The sequence below is a fragment of the Macrosteles quadrilineatus genome, unplaced genomic scaffold (assembly GCF_028750875.1).
Source record: "Macrosteles quadrilineatus isolate MER2022 unplaced genomic scaffold, UCM_ALF_1.0 Scaffold_4__1_contigs__length_99947679, whole genome shotgun sequence".
Classification (NCBI taxonomy): Eukaryota; Metazoa; Arthropoda; class Insecta; order Hemiptera; family Cicadellidae; genus Macrosteles; species Macrosteles quadrilineatus.
In genome coordinates, this window is record NW_026542597.1 from 32,538,064 (window position 1) to 32,555,821 (window position 17,758).

Genomic DNA, 17,758 nt, shown 5'->3' on the forward strand with positions numbered 1-17,758 from the left:
GAATATTTCTCTAATATTTCACAAAATGTTATCCCATTAAATTTAGAATTAACCGTTTATTATAAACAATTTTAACTTAAAATATTGAGATGGTTTTTTTCATTATTGTAGTGCAAAATCAAAACAAACATTTTCAACATATGTAATACAACAGAAAATAAATACATGTTTTCTATTGTAATCTATTTTAAAATAATATTATGAATCTGCCTATTGTTTTTTAGCGAATTTCCTATAGGGAAGTAGCTATTACCGTAGGTCTCATGGTAAGACTTAGGCCCGGGACCGATTTACTTTTTCATTTTGATGTCCCCAGAGGCCAAAAACACCATTCGTTAAAATTTTTATATATGTATATATATATTTATCCCTCCGAGTGTCATGCGTCGCTGCAGCGACGCGTTAACGCACTTTGTATAGTGTCGTGCGTCGCTACAGCGACTCGCGAACACTGTTTACGGCGAAGGCTCTATGACTAACTGAATCGGACTGTACTGGATTGAGTTAGGTATCGTTCTTTCCGTAATATTCTAAGCTTTCTCCAGAGGTCTGTCTCTAAGCACTATTCATTTTAGTTCCGAAAATATTGTAGCAGACAGCTGACTGAGCTGACGTGCGTGTATTTGTAAACAGCTAGGTTACCCTCGGACCGATGACTGATGTGTTTTATTACATTTATCATTGTTTTAGTGTTAAAAATCAAAAGTAGTGATATACGTGGTGCATTATAAGAAGATTTAAGTGGTTTTGAAGTGCTGGTTGATGATCCTGAAGAAGTAGGTAGTGATATTGATGTAAATTATCAGCCAGATTCCTAGCTATGGTTGGGCTATGCATTCTTAGCTAAACGCTATGTACTGAAATCTGTTTTTTGCCCATAACTTATTTATTTGCAAATCTACTTCCTTATATTATTATATATTTGTAATCCTCATACAATTTAGAACAAAGTGGCTATTTTCAAATATTTATAGGCCTATAATTTATACAATTTCATTGAGCGCAAACTTATTTTTTTTTTTAATTTTCGAAATTATACATTTTTTTTACCTAAAAAAATTTTAAAAAAAAATCTTCCTAATGTTTTATATATAATATTGAAGCCCAAGATTTTCCAAACAAAATGGTATATAGAACAGTATAATTAACATTGTTTTTAAGCTTCTCAGATCAGTTTTAATAAAACCTTGCAAATGAGCAAAAAATAGGCTGACATTAAGGCCAAAACACGTGACACTCGGAGGGCTGTCTATATATAAATATATATAGATTTATATATATATGTGTCCGTGAACACGATAACTTGAGTAATTTTTATCCGATTTTGATGAAATTTGGTTTGAAGGTGTAAGGCAGGATAAACTTGAATGAGTTCGCGATCCAGCAAGATCGGACCATGGGAACAGGGTTTTATGGGGGGTTTTATGGGGTAAAAATTGGTTTTTCTCACTTTTGACCCTCAAAACACAACATTTCCCAATTTTCCTCTAAACCTTCTTAAAGAGCTTAAAGAAACAAACAATTCAGTATATCAAAGTGTTTTTATACGGTTATTGGTTACGGAGAAGACTAAAAAAATTTTAAATTTAAAATTCCCATGTTATTCTTATGGAGAATATTGTAAAATGTTGTAATTTGCTTGTTTATATATCTTTGGATATCTTTTGATCAAACTTGGCAAAAATATTCATTTTCTACTAAGCAATAATTATTTTACTTAAAACACACACTTTATTAGTTTCCTTGTAGCAGCAAACCTAGGTACTCGTTAAACCTAATGTTATTTAAATAGATCGATTGAAAATCAATTCAGCCAAATGGAAATTCGCTTAGACGGCAGGTTTGCTGCGGCGGGGGTATTTATGTTTCTCAATGATAATTTTAATATCAATATATTTATAGAAAATCTCAATACTTTTTAACCTATTTTCTAACGTATTACAACCTGGGTGAATTGTTCTACGTATTAACTCCTACATATAATAGCTTAATAATCTTTTTTCACTCGATTGATTTCTCTGCTTCCCCAACTCCGTTACGCCCGCAGACTCTAAACTTGAGCTTTACCTTAGAGACCAAACTTGAAGGTACCAGAGGTTTCTATTTTGCCCCAAAGCCATTATCTGCTGTTTGTGTCAATACGTTTAGCTGCAAGTCGCTAACTTGATATCAGTCGTGTTTGAAGTGTTCTCTCCCCCCCCCACCCACTCTCTTCGCTCACTCTCCTACTCTTTCTCTGACGTTTTCCAATTAGATACCAGAAATGGTGCACAAATATACTACTTAAAATAAATTAGCCTATTTAAAATATTTTGTCATTAATAGCAAGAACAACTTCTCAGTAAGTTGACCTTTAAACATATTACGTCATGGCAAAACAATTTCTCTTAAAAGTGAACTATTTAGATAAATGATCGTTGCTCTTTTCCTAGATTTTGCAATGGATATTTGTTGTAAATGGACTAAAATTATGTAGAATGACAAAGAGAAAGGTGTTTTAGGTACAAGATTTACTTGATACAAAACCACAACATAGCTTTTCACAAAACATATCTGGTATCCATGACAACTAATTTGTATAGAACACATGTAATACCAAATTTAACTATTCTCACAAATCATATTTCAACAATCTATATCTATAAAAGAGGAACTATGTATGTATATGTGTGTGTGTGTGTGTGTGTGTGTGTGTGTGTGTGTGTGTGTGTGTGTGTGTATACGTTATGGACTCCGAAACCGCTCGACAGATTGTAATGAAACTTTCAGGCATTATTAAGCATCTTTCAAGGATGGTTCGAGTAAAGTTTGGTGCAGATCCGTCAAAAGGGCTCTGCCCCAGAGGGTTTTAAGTGGGCCAATGTCAGACTTTTTGATCTAAAATGTTTACAAATAAATATAATTTAAAAGCAGATGTTTACTTTCACCAACTGTTTTGTAGGTTTGAATAATCACAACATTCTGTATTAGCATTATTCATGATTTGAAATAGTGCCACAGTGTTTCTACAGATTGCAGCACAGAAAGCTATTTTACTTTTGAATAAGTGCAAATGTATTAAACCCCAATCGCAGCACACCTGTGCACTTAACAACGTTTATATTCTCCAATGTTAAATATTAAAAAATAAAAACCGTTATCTAAGTACTGTATTATAAACAATAAAAGGGGTGACTTTTTTAAATTTATGACAACAGCTAATTTGCAACCAAAAGGTGAGTGAGCGTAGCGAACGAACATCAACCTGGAGGCAAGTAAGCGTAGCGAACGAGCTAACCTGAAAACAAGTGAGCGCAGCGAACGATTTCCAACCTGAAGGTGAGTGAGCGTAGCGAACGAACTTCAACCAGGACGTGATTGAGCCATGCGAATACTTATGAAGTTAAGCGGGGCAAAGCCCGCGGGTACAGCTAGTCTATATATAAAAGGCAAAGCCCTCACTGACTGACTGACTGACTGACTCACTCATCACTAATTCTCTTACTTCCCATTTACCTAGGAGGCTGAAATTTGGTACACTGATTCTTTAGGCAACCTCACTCAGATAAGAATAGGATAGGATGATGAATAGGATGATTCACTAGGATAGGAAAATTAAGCTGTTTTTATTCTGATCGGACTCTCGGGCTCCACCCCAGTGGCTCTAGAGTTTCCCATGTTAACCTTATGAGTTCTCATATTTAAATGGAATTAATGAATCTTAACAGCTGTTTTAATTAAACAAGTTGGTTCTGTTCTATGATGTTCAATAGCATTAAAGTTACAAAGATTACCAACAGGGTGCAGCACTATTATTCGTTTTACATTCATGACAACAGCTAATTTGCAACCAAAAGGTGAGTGAGCGTAGCGAACGAACTTCAACTTGGAGGTGAGTAAGCGTAGTGAACGAGCTAACCTGAAGGCAAGTGAGCGCAGCGAACGAGCTCTAACCTAAAAGTGAGTGAGCGTAACAAACGTACTTCAACCAGGACGTGATTGAGCCATGGGAACGAGCTCACTTATAAAGTTAAACGGGGCAAAGCCCGCGGGTACAGCTAGTATTACATAAATCACAAACTGATTTATAACCATTTTAAACATAACATCTTTTGGCTGGCTGTATTCATAAAACTCCCTATGAAAAAGCCTTGTTTAATACTCAATTAAATATTATCACAATATACCTAATAAATATAGCAATTGTGTAAAAAAACATAATATAAATACAGCATGGCGTATTTTACTATGTATAGCCCACCAATCATTATTTAGTATAAGATTTCAATTCATCATAATTTAAAGAGATATAGTAAGTAGAATAAGATTAAGTTTTAAAGTAAATTATACCGGGTACAATTAAAATCAATTCAGGAAATTTTAACTTGAAGTATCACAAATACAAATATAAATATAAAACTGAGTTGTGTTTGTCTATTGTTTCAGATAATTGCTATCAGTCAGTTTTCGAGTTTAATCATCGTGTCGTGAAATCGGGAGCAAGTGGCCAATTACTGACTAATTAGCTCTCTGACAAACAAATTGCTTCTTTAAATATCTTGTGTAAATTATACTGTAAAACATACTACGGTGGGTAATTATAAATTTGTAGTATTCAATAATTTAATTGAAGGTATATAAATGAGTTTTCTTGTTTTAATTAAATATATTTATGTTTGTTTTGTGTTTTACAGCTGCATACGTAGTCAATGTGAATAATTTACTTGTACTTAGGTCTTTCCTACTAATTTATAGTAAGTTTGATTATTAGAACTATTTCCCGGTTGTATTAGTTGTGTATTATAATTTTAAATTAAACAAAAAATGTTTAATAGTTTCTATATATTTAATTGTTCCCCTAACGTCCTCTTATATTTCAACGTTGATATAGTAGCCCTTACGTTTTATATACCTGTTACTAAAATATTTGCACCTAAGATTGATCAATATAAAATTGGGTATCCTAATGATCGCGCCACTCATCCTACACTCATCTCCATTCATGCTTGGCTTAAAATGCCTACCTTGTATGGTCGCCATTTCAATGAAAAGTATTAAAGTATAAAGTATTAAAACACTTTGCATCTCCTTTCGTTACTTACAATGTCTTCTATCAGCTGCGGAGTATAACTAATATCTCCTGTATCACGATGGCTAAATTTAATTAAGCCACGTTAGTTATATTCGCCTTTGACTACGTAAATTCCAATTACTTCATACACAAATATTATTGACAGAAATTGCATTTTGGTTACACTGGAAGGTGTGACAATATGTATGCAGTTATTTGATCCAAACATTAATTGTCTTTTTAATTTTTCGCAATCAAAAATCTGTCTAAAATACAATATTAGTAATTTTATCATCTTGCTGATGAGCACTTATTAACACTGTATATTTTATAGAATATTTTTTAACATATCGTGAACGTATTAAAGACTATATTCATAACAATAGGTTAAAAATAATATTTGAGAAAGCTGTAAGGTTTCAAATATCGTAGCATCTTATAGTTGTAGCTCAAGTGAAAGATTAGTTTAAACAATATAAACGTTTTAGTCGTGAATGATTTTTTTGTCAACATATGCACCTTTTTATGAATCTTTTTATTTAGATATGGAGAATAATTAGTACATAGTGTTTTATTTACATTTATTTGGGATACGTATTTAAGCTATTAAAATTATTTGACATTTATAAAAAATATATATAATTATATGCCATATTAATTTTAATTCATATAATATTAAATAAGTTACGTAACGTAGTGAGGCCATTTCTTTGTACTAACAATTAATTATCATTTTATTAAATATGATTAAGACTTCTAAATATGAAAGGAATCCGAAGAGTATTTTATAACGGTATTATAGTATGTCTTCATTAAACTCATGTAAAAATAGTAGTTTATTTCATTGAATACGAATGTATCTATATGATATTTTACCAAATACAAAACTAAATTATATTTGTTTGTTTAAAAGAACTACTATGAACGTAATCTCTTGAAAATTTGAAAAAAAAAAACTTAACCAAGGCTATGATGTACTGTATCAACAGCACAAGGCATCTTGCTGAGGCCTTTATTCCGTTTGTCTGAAGACAATCCAATCAATTATTCAGCATCAATACTCTTCTGATAAAAATATCTGTGGGTGCATAACCAATGCATATACATGAATAAACCATTTCGCATAGTATTTTATTTAGTTTTGATATCCCACCAATTAGTATATTGCATTTTTAACAAATTAATAAAGTATTGTAATCGTTTGGAATTTTAATATCCTCGTTGTTCAGGTATATTTAATGATCATTATTCTAAATAAAAACAAACTTTTTGTTTGAATGTTAAACTTAAAATTAATTATTAAATCTTCTGTTACATCATGAATGCTTTTGACATCACACAGTTCCATTATTTTGTGAATCAAAACTATATTATTATTATAAACATTACTAACCCTGTAAAGCTTGGCTATATTTAATACATAAAGTTTGTACATAAAGCTTTTGCATATTTCATATTCATATTTTGCATATGGAAAATAAGTCATGACATTGTACGGTCGTAAAAATACACAGGCAAAATCGCTTAAACCGTTTGAATTTTATATGATTAGTCATGTTGTTAGCTAAATAACGTGTTTTTCTGTTGACCACCTTTTAACCGCCAGGCATTAATGTGACAACCACAAAACAACCTCACTACACGAGTATTCTATACTACATGTTCCTACATGTGTAAGTAACGTGTACCATATCTGACCACAAAACTATTGCCGAGGATATATCTTTTTTAGATTGTTTAGTTATAATTTGATACCAAATTCACATACAGTAACCCTACAAGTAAATACACATGTATTGCCCTTTTTTACATGTATGTACAAAGTTTCGTGGTCATCGGGATAGTGGTTATAGAGTTTATCACTACGAAACACATATACAAACTAACCAACATCCTCTTTTTCTTAATGAAGATATGAGTAGGTTATTTCATTAACTTATATTAACCTAGTAGAAGTAAACTATGTAAACTTAATTTCAATAATTCCCTGAAATACTCAACGCGTTTCATTGCACCATAGTTTGGATAGTTCAATGTATGTTTATAACTTCGTTAGTTTACATACTGTGTGTAAATTTCTACCATGTTACCTTCTAAACCCTCCCATATTGATCAACAAAGACAAGAATTGGTACTCATTTTTACAATCACCCTTCAAAGAAATTATAAATGAAATCAGCTACTATAGTAGTAAATGTGTACATCGTAAGCTTTTCTATTATAAACATCGAGCGTAACATGGTATGTAATTCAATATACCTATAACTATGGTATTCATTACTGATAACTATGGTGTTAATTATAGTCATAACTATAATGAACACCATAGCTACTTTGTTTCAATTAGGGAAGTTGCCGTCATCAAATTATCATCAACCACTCATTAAAACCACATATAATCCTTTTGTTCATTATGCTAAATTACCACTAAGTACTTATTAAACGAAATTTACATTGAATTTACATTTTATTCACACAATATACAATATCCATTTTTTTATTTATTAATCAACTAACATCAACTAACATACATTATTGATTAAAATAAATAAGACTGTACTACTATACAATTTCAATACGTCCTAGTTCTGAGCGATGGTGAATTATATATGTGTACGGTAAAATAAAAATTAATTGAGTTTTAATTTCGATAAAGTAGTACAATAATAATCAAATGATTCTTTCCAACTTCTACATTAAACTATTTCATAAACTATAGTTGAATTGTTTTATTCTATTTTATTTACTTACAAACAATTGGAACAATTAAGACCGTTTCGGAAAGGCTCAAGAATTCAGTGGTTAGAAAGGTCTGATCCATGGCTTTAGCCATCCTCCTGGTAAACCTACATCTTAACTACCTCTTAACTAACCTTTTTATACAATTATATAGACTGTTTTTACAATAAAATGTTTTTATTTATATCCACTAAATACTTGAATGGGAACACCTACAATAAACAACGAACACACACTCAGCAACAATGAAAACTGTTGTAACGACGCGATAAAATAGCGATACTTTTAAATAAACCAAGCTGAACATTGGTATGTCGATGTTCGTTTTGCATTCGTACTGCCTCGTTCTTTCTCTATATTTCAGTAATAACCAATGCATGTATACCAGATGTTTAATCAAGTAAAACAGAATAGTATAAATATTTTTTAATCATAATCCCTTAACAAAGGTACAAATTAATTATTAATTACCTAGAAATAACACTTTTTCGGATTTTGGTGAGAGGCTAGTTATCCTCTTTGGAAATATCTTTCATCACATTAAATAATGATTTAAACTTTCAATTAGTTGGACAAGAATGATAAAATTGTCAGAGATGTATCACACTCCGTTAGAATTTTATCAAACTCTAAAACCTGTTGGTAAATGGTGAGATTGAACCGTAGATCTCCAGAAAAAAATAATAAATAGCACTATGGTCACCCACACCAAATTACATAAGCTACTATAAAAAAAATCTAAGATAATCTTTTGCCACATTAACATATAATTTATTACGCCTGTATATTATCAATAGAAGTGAGAACACTTTCTAAGTCATACATAATTTGCTAGGTCTAACAAAGCTGTGCCTTCAGCATTAATACAATGGAGACAATGGTGATCTCTGCTTCCTGAGGCTGAATCACTTAGAACCAACAATTAAGTGGTTGACCAGCAAACCGACCTCACCTCTGGCTGGTCTGTATCTGGTTACAACTTGAATATTACATTTACTTGTTTAATACTATTCATGGAGGAGTTGCATTCAGAGAAGAACTGTAAGCACGTTTCAAGTCCCCCCACGCTGTATAATGTAGTATTACAATTATAATTTTACAACACAATGTAGGCCTACTGATATACCCAATGCACAATCAAAGTATTATCATAAGAATTTATTTTGTACAATTTTAGTTGAAAAAGAGATGTTTGATGTTGTAAAAAAAGATCCACAGAAGGGGTCCAGAATACGTCGTCCAGCTTGGAAAAGTCATTGAAATATAGTAAAGTTGTGTGATTTTACATATACAAAGGTAGTGATTATTCTTTGAATGATAGTATTGGAAGTTGGTTATTATGTTGTAATAGTTTGCGATTTCCTCAATTAATATTATCTAGGCATCACAAAGGATGACGTATAAATAAATAATGGTTTAAACCCCCCTTTTGCAATGTTCACCCAAATGCTGGGTTTATTTAGCTAAAATAAAATATACTTTTCGAACACATATCATAAATTTCTCAACATTTTACCTCTTAACCATGTGCAGCGACTAATATTGTTAACATCAGGAATGTGTACATTAACCTAACCACTAACCTGACCAAAGACTACCTGAGGAAACATAGTGGTTGGTATTATTAAGTCACAGTTTTGTAACTGAAACAGTGAGAATCTTTTTTTATGATAATCATGATGATGCAGAGTTTACTTTTACGTTAATGCTACACCATGTTGAATACTGTGTGATTTATGCTGTGAAATATGAACTGCATTGTATAACAGTTAACGTCTAATGTTGTATATGTGAGCTGAAATCTGCTTATGATTGAGTGTTTAGTTTGTTTTATGTAAATATAATTAATATTCTAAAACTCAATTAATCTTAGCCTATCATTTCGTGGGGTTTGTAATCTCACCGTGATTAATACGGGGGTTTCCTAACAGTGAATGGTTATATTCGTGGTTCTAACAGTAATTTTTATTCTTAAGAGTAATGCAAAAGAAAACATTTCTCAACATTTTTTTTGTATTTTTTTACACCACAGACTTATTTACACTACAGTAATTCATACAAAAGTGAAAACTAAAAATAATGAATGTGAAATAATGAACTAAAAATAAATAAATTCCACAGAAGATTATTTTTAGTTGACAAAGGTTTAATTATATAAAACATTAGTAACACTTTAGGTATGAAATGTCTAACAAAACAAGTTCTGGGTTGCGACATGCGGACAAAACGAGAGATTATTTTCTTTAGTTGGATATCATTCTAACCCAGACATGTTGTTCTGATTTAGTTTACACCCAACTCTCCTCTGCTAATTTATCTATCTTGAACGAATACGCAATTTAGATCAGTTTTGTATTTCAGAGATTATAAGTATGCGTTAATTTATTGATTACTGAAATTCCGCACAATTTGAGTACCCACAACATGGGTTTTGAGCAAAAAAATATTTTTCCCGTTTTTCCCATTTTCCGGGAAAACGGGACGTTTCCGAAAAAAACGACAATCATTTTTGAAATCAGCGTGAAATTTCGAACATTTAGGGAAAAAAAAATTAATTTCGCGTGAGGTCCGGAGGTCGATATAATTACCTTCAATACAGAGTAACAAATTATAATTTAATTTGTATGTGTTTAGTGAATAATTTATCGGCTCATTCGTATTGATTATATTTATATTTAATGTTTTTTAAAGTTTATTTCTAACGTTCTCGAAACTCTAAATCGTAGCTTCATTGGATATAAACTATTTAAAATATCTTTTCATTAATAACCAAACGAATCAAAGGTAATGTCTTTGTTTTTAAATCGCGATAAACGAATAGTGAAAACTAAACATAGAAGTAGGATAGGTTTGACTCATTGCGAAGATTGTATCATATCCAAACACTTGTGGTTACAAAAACATTGACACTGTTATAAAATTAAAAACCATGTAAATAATGACCTTATTGCCTATATGGATTATCAAACTTATTATTTTTATTCTATGATTTCTTATAATTTTATAAGATTTAGTTTATTCAAATTGTTAACCAAAACATAAAAATGGTGAATAATTGTTGAAAACCCATACCACTTAATTACAGAGCTCTAATTTCTTGGGTATTCAAATTGTTTACTCTGACACATGTTATATTTTCTTTCCTACTGTTTTGTTTGTAAAAGCCATCAGTCGTAGATTATTTATCGCAGGCGCTAAAACATTTATCTTCATACTATGAAATTTCGAAATGTTTTATACATAGTCGAACATGATGGTGCATTTCTGTGCAGCAAACATATATCCGTGGGCCCATTATAGTTCCATTATGTTCAACCTTCAAAAGTAAAATATACTCATTATTTATCGATAAAAATTAATCGTTCAATTGCTGATGCATCAAATAAATAACCACATTTTATAAAGAAGGCCGTTTACAATTATCACATGATGATTATGATTTTTTAAGAATCCAAACTTACTCATAGATTACCCGTATGACGTATTCTAAATTTCTATTGGAAGCCTCATTTCTTTTTATGTTTAAGAAGCATGTAAATTGCATTTTTCATGCTTTCCTTTATGGGGTTTTGTACCTTATTCAAGTTATTCTATACGACATGTTTGTAAATGCTGTTATAATTTCTGATTTTGCTAATTGATATAAATCTGATTTCTATTTGGATTTTAGTAACCTTTGATATTTAGTTTGTCTTCTATTGAGGTTAATGTGATTTACAACAATTAACGACGTGTTTTTTTCACTTTACAACAATTACATTGCCGAATAAACGAGTGTATGCCGAAAACTTTTTCATGAATATTTGACCATTTGATTACAAACACTACAACGAAAGTGTATATCAATACCTGAACCGCTTCCTTTAAACACGGAGCTTGACAGTCAATTTGTCTAGACACAAGTTTGACAGACACGGACTACTCGGTCTGACACTGACAGCACGTTTTCTGTCTAAATTTACTTTCAGGAGAACAATGTTAGTGTTATAGTTACAGGAAATCTGCACATCGATCTAAAAAGTTATGAAGTTAAACTACGGTTTAGATGATAATCCAATTTATTTATTCATGAAAATACATTTAATTTGCATACTATAAATTAATTTGAAATATAATTATTTATTTAACATGTAACAAATTAAGACAATTATTTAACAAAAATCACACTCTTTAGTACTTCAGACAATTATAGATACATTCAATAAACTTATAAGAAATTTGTTCAACTGAATTTTTACAATGCAAAAATGTTTCAATTTTCTTAGATACCTACTTTGTTTATGCGGAAAATAGTTTTTCTTGGTTTTGAAATTTTCTCTCTCTTGTTATCATAGCTTTGATAGTGTAGCAATGTATATTAAATAGTTGAATCTTTAAAACATGGTAAAATGCCATAGAATATATATTTAATTCATTCAGAAAAAGTCGATTTATATGTAGGAGTGGTAGGGGAAAACTTGGTTATTTGTAACTTAACAATTTTAATGGTTTCTACCTCAGAAAAGGCAGTTGTGTACATTTGTAATTCCTAAAATTAATATGCTTAAGACAAATGCAACTTATTTTACCCATTTATTATTTTTCATTTTTGAATGCCTTAAAATAACACATGGACTATAAAACCAAAAAATAAGTTGACTGTAAACTTTAGTTCGTCTATTATTATCACCTCTAGTATTATCATAAAATATATAAAACGGAAAACTAAAGAAAATACACTATGAAAGAAAAAGTAAGATGTTATATTATGCCATTCTACTCAAGTATGGTATACTATGTATAACTTAAATAAATTCTACATAAATAAGTACTCATACAATAAACTAGTTATTTCTTAAATTTCAATCCTTTAAATGCATTCTTAAACCCTCTTGGGATCTTACCAAGTAATAGCATTTGCTACATTTGAGGTTCTTCTAATATATCGTGTCACCTGCATGGAATAAATGTCATCTATATATCTTCTTTTAAGAACGGGAATAAGAGAAGTTGGCATGTATTCTCAGGTCCCCTTATATTTGCAAGAATTCTCACTCAAATGCCATTATTTTTCGTTGAACTATATTCCCTCTTTAAAGCATGTTATTGAAATATAGTGTTATTAGGTTTTTCTAGTGTAATTTAAATACAGTTTGAACATGTTTATGATTACTAATACAAGGCTTTTCCTTCATTTGAAAACCTACTATATTACACTTAAACATTCCGAGTTATCGTCATTGGTTTAGGCTTGAAATCTATAAAAAAAGCAGAATGCTCTGTTGAAGGTTTACATATCTTTTCAAAAACACCACACGTTGATAAAACATCTACATGGTTGTTGTAATACTACATCATAGGATATACGTGTAAGAACTTGATTGTTAAACAAATTATGTGTTTAGAGTTCTTGATTTTGATCTAAGCTAGGCTTTTGAGCAATTGATATACTCGCCATTGTTCATTCGATATCACAATTAAAAAGAAGTTTATTATAAGATGTCACAAACAGTTAATAAGAAAAGTAGTTTATAGATTGATTAGGAATCAAAAACTGTATTGTTCATATTTTGCCGTAAGTTTTTTTGGGAGATGGGGGGGGGGTGATACGGTGATACATTGATTAACCTAACTAACGTTATGATGAATAATTATTACAACTGTGCTAACCTAAAAAAAGAAACTTCAATCATTCTAATCATGTTGTTTTCTCATCACGGACGTTACAAACAGATGTTCAATATAATTTATGTTTGTAACTGTTTGACCGCTGAGATACATTAATATGTTGACAGTTAACTTGTTGAGGTTAACTTTGGAGCCGTCGGCTACATGCAAGTAACTTGTCACAAACATCAGGTCTAACCTCGTCTGTGCCACACACATGCTCTGTATCACGTATTAATTTAAAAGACAAACTATTAATATTAAATGCTATATGATTATAAACACTTCATAATGTTATTATTATTAGGTAATTTAAATACCGTTAAGGAAAACTAGATGCATTTGAGTGCCAACTTTTATATATTCCTAGTTAAAAAATCTGATTAATTTGAATGATACTGTAATATCTCTGTATTATCAAATTTTATGTAAAATAATATTTAGAATATGCAAATCCAACAATAAATTTTATTATTTTTAACCATGGCTTTGAATCAATGCGCAATTATTCCTCTATTTAATAGTGCAATGCAAATACATAAGACAATATTACCTTAGACGTGTTTCCCAGGTTCCACGAATTACACCTGGAAACAAACGAATCATTGAAATGTATTCAGGGAAATGCAATAGAAAATTTAATAGAGCCATGTATGTAAATCTACCACAATATTCATTAGGTTTACGTAAATAAAAGATGTTTAATGAAACACGTAATGTAACAGTGTTTACCGGCCCACAGTAAACTAATTAGACAAATGGAGTGTTCTGGTGGTTTCAACTCTGGTGCTTACACCAATAGAAATGTAGTTTTCTATTAACTGAAATCTGGTTTTATTTTCTTAGCAAAATATTTAGGCCAGTTATTTTATGATATTCTTGGCCCATCACCTCCTCATAAATTCTTAATTTTTACGTATTTTGATTCATGATATTTTTATTCAACTAACAATAAATTAATGCACCAATACTTCAAATTTACTACTGTTATCAGTTAAAATTTCTATTCCAACTTTACTTTCTTTCATTTATTTATTTAACAAGTCCTAACAAATATTTTTTCCTGACCTATCGCATTTGTATTTGTGTTTTCATTGGTTGTAAAAGTGTTGTATTAAACACACCTTCACAAAAAATAACAATATGGGACGTCTCTTTGACATATTGTAAATTTTTTCAAGATTTGAACAAAGGTTCTATTTTCGTATAGGTATAAAAATGTAAATATTTACATGCTTATTATTACAATTAAATATATTTCAAATAACATTTTAGGAAGGAGATTTTAGAGATGTTTTCGCAAGACAAAATTCTTTCCTTACACTCCTGTAGTTTCCTCTTTAAACCCGTTATAACTGTTTGAATGAGATTTTAAACCGTAGGGTCGTAGAATAATGATGTGGCTCAACATGATTAGTGGTTGGCGAGATTCGGACCTGGAACTCATAGACAAAAATCCTTGTCTCCCAAACCACTCAAAAACACTAATTACAACAGTTTGTTTTAACTAATTTGATGACTATTTAACTATTTGTTTTAACTTGAGAAAATTTTTCTCATTAAGTGTAGAGAAACATTTTTATTCTGGTCTCTCGTTTGATATTTAAGTATTTGTTTGGTACGGAATCAGTGTCCATATTTTCTTAATGTTTTATTTCACTTTTTTTTCAAACAAAAAACAGTAGTATTGATCATACATTATTTATAAACCCTACATTGTTTTTTGCACGTATTTAATTGTATGTATGATTAAATAAGGCATTTCAATCCAACTAAATTTACTTGCTATAAATTATTTAAAAAATCTTAATTAGGGCCTATTATAAAAAAAAAATATTGCAGATAATCACCAGAAATTATGGACAGAAATAATACTAACTATTTGTAAGTGATATGGGGACAGCTTCATGTATATATACACATTCTGAATGCAATATTGGTGCCATGGGGGCTAAACAACACAAGTTAATTAACTAACTCAAACAATATCTCGACGGTTTCATTAGGAGGGGTTTTGAATTGGCATCCTGGTTTTATCACGTTCCATTGCATAACTTCTGATAAATATATTGTTTAAGTGGTACAAACAATATTTTTACATTCAACTATTGTGAATATTGACATTTGATACAAAAATACACTCTAAAGATCGAAAGCTGTCCGTCCAGGTTTCGAAACCACCAATATTGAATTTTTTACTAAATAAATCCGTGTAATTTGAGTTTTTTTTTTATATATATTGTAAGCCAAATATGGTATCTGTGTCATTAAGTCAGAAGTAAAACAAATTTCAAATAAGTGTGAATATAATAAGTTATTTTCATATGTTCATATAGGCAAATGTATTTATATAACAATGATCTTGTCGTATTTATATAACAAAATGTATTCTGACCAAAAGTATTCACGTTCTAAAAAGAAATCAAATATTAGAGGAGGTAAACTTAGGTAGCCTTTTTCAAATGTAAAATATATACCTAACTTTTCTTTGTAAGTGGTTTAAATATATTTATCATTAGTAATGAAATTTGTTGCTGTGTAATATTACTAGTATGGAGGTAAATATTTTGTAACAAATTTGGAATATCTGGAATTTCCTTTTGACCCTAAGCTATACAAATGATATAAATATAAATAATATTATCACCTTCCTGTGTGATTTTTCTCAAATATCTTTAGAAAGTTTGATAAAATTAATACAACATTTAAGTACCTTACAATAGGTTGGTCTTGTTGCTACAGTCAATATTGTGAAGAAACGGGTCAAAATCCCACAAATTATTTACGGCTTAAAGCTACGTTATAATATTATAATGGTTGATAGTTCACCCTATAATTGTGCATATACATACCCTACCTTCACCAAATGGGATAGGTATCTAAAATGAGAAGTACTCTGTCTGGAGTGGAGAACATCCTCTAGTAAAAGCCTTGTGATATTCTTTATCCAAAGATGAAATACATTATAAGGCATACAAACTATTGTAGGTTTGTAATGTATAACATCTGTCTCATTTAACCTCTCACGTTTAACCCCCCTTTCCCCTCCCTTAGATGGAAGACAACCTCTATTATTGCATACAAACACTTGATTAAGCACTGAAGTTCCCTTTCCTTGCCCCTCTCATAACACAACAACCATCACACGGTTTCAATATGCATTCACGACTTACTATTGCGGCTGTTGTAGTCTAATATAAACATTTAAAAGTGGTTCTTGACCTTTTTTATAACATCATAATATTCTTTAATATTTTAATTTTATAACATTTTAACGGGCACCATTTTGAAATTTTGGATTGGACAAAGTTAATTATTATCTCTTTCTAAAATTGATGTCTTCTACTTTAAAATACATACATAGTTTCATAACGACCATGTTAAGAAAATGTAAAAATTTGACTATTTGGAAAGAAAACTAAGTAATCAAACATTAACTTTTTACTATTGGAAATTTCCTGTTTGATTCAAAACAACCACCGTTAAAATTATTGTGACGCAACAAAAAAAATTAAACTTTTATAGTTCAACATAATTAATGATGCGTAGCATAATAAACTAATTGATAAACTTTGAAACGTCTTACATTTTCTCCTGACGGTAAGAAAAGAGATAAACTGTGTGTCTCTTGTGTGTGACAGCCTCTTTAACCAAGGCTCAGGTGTGCGCTGTGTCAGGCAATTATTGCCCTCGTTCTACTTGAGCTGTTAACTTATTCAATGGGATATTATATCTTACTGCAATAAAATAACATTAAATCGGTTTAGCATTTACATTAGATGGTGTGTATTATGATTGTGTTTCCAATTGTATTTTTTAAGATTTCTAATCCCTTCCCGTATTATTAACTCGCTATTATTACTGAGGGTTCGATGAACCTTTTCAGTGTCAACGAACCAAATATTTTCCCAAAGCTCTACAATAAATCCGTTATCCAAAACTCTACTGATGGTGGTGTCTGTATATACAGTATAATACAAAAAAGGTTAGCCCCACTAGTTATTAAATTCAATACATTTTTCCAGTATTTACTACCCTTTACACCTCTAGCTTCACTTGTATGATTTAAATTTATCGGCAAACATATATAAAATAAATCATTTTGATATAGTAGTTTACGCAACGATTGCGTAAAGATAGTGTTAACGACACGACGAGTGCCTTAAAAAATTTTACGAGTGTCGTTAACACTATTTCTGATATAATGTTTTACACTTGATTATAAACGTGATCAACTAGCTTAACTTAAATTTTATTTCTATATGTTAAGTTTTTTTTTTAATAACATAGGGATAAATAATTTAAAGACGTTAATAAAACTGC

At 30.4% G+C, this 17,758-nt stretch overlaps 1 protein-coding gene across 2 annotated transcripts in view; it reads right to left on the bottom strand.

Moving 5' to 3' along the window:
• The window catches only part of LOC128993579 (KH domain-containing, RNA-binding, signal transduction-associated protein 2-like), a 251,622-nt gene that overhangs the window by 118,724 nt on the left and 115,140 nt on the right, over positions 1-17,758 (bottom strand). For both annotated transcript variants that reach the window (XM_054417559.1, XM_054417556.1), the window contains one exon: positions 13,989-14,022. The gene's annotated coding sequence lies outside the window, so the exon portion shown is untranslated. The remainder of the gene's footprint in view (positions 1-13,988; positions 14,023-17,758) is intronic.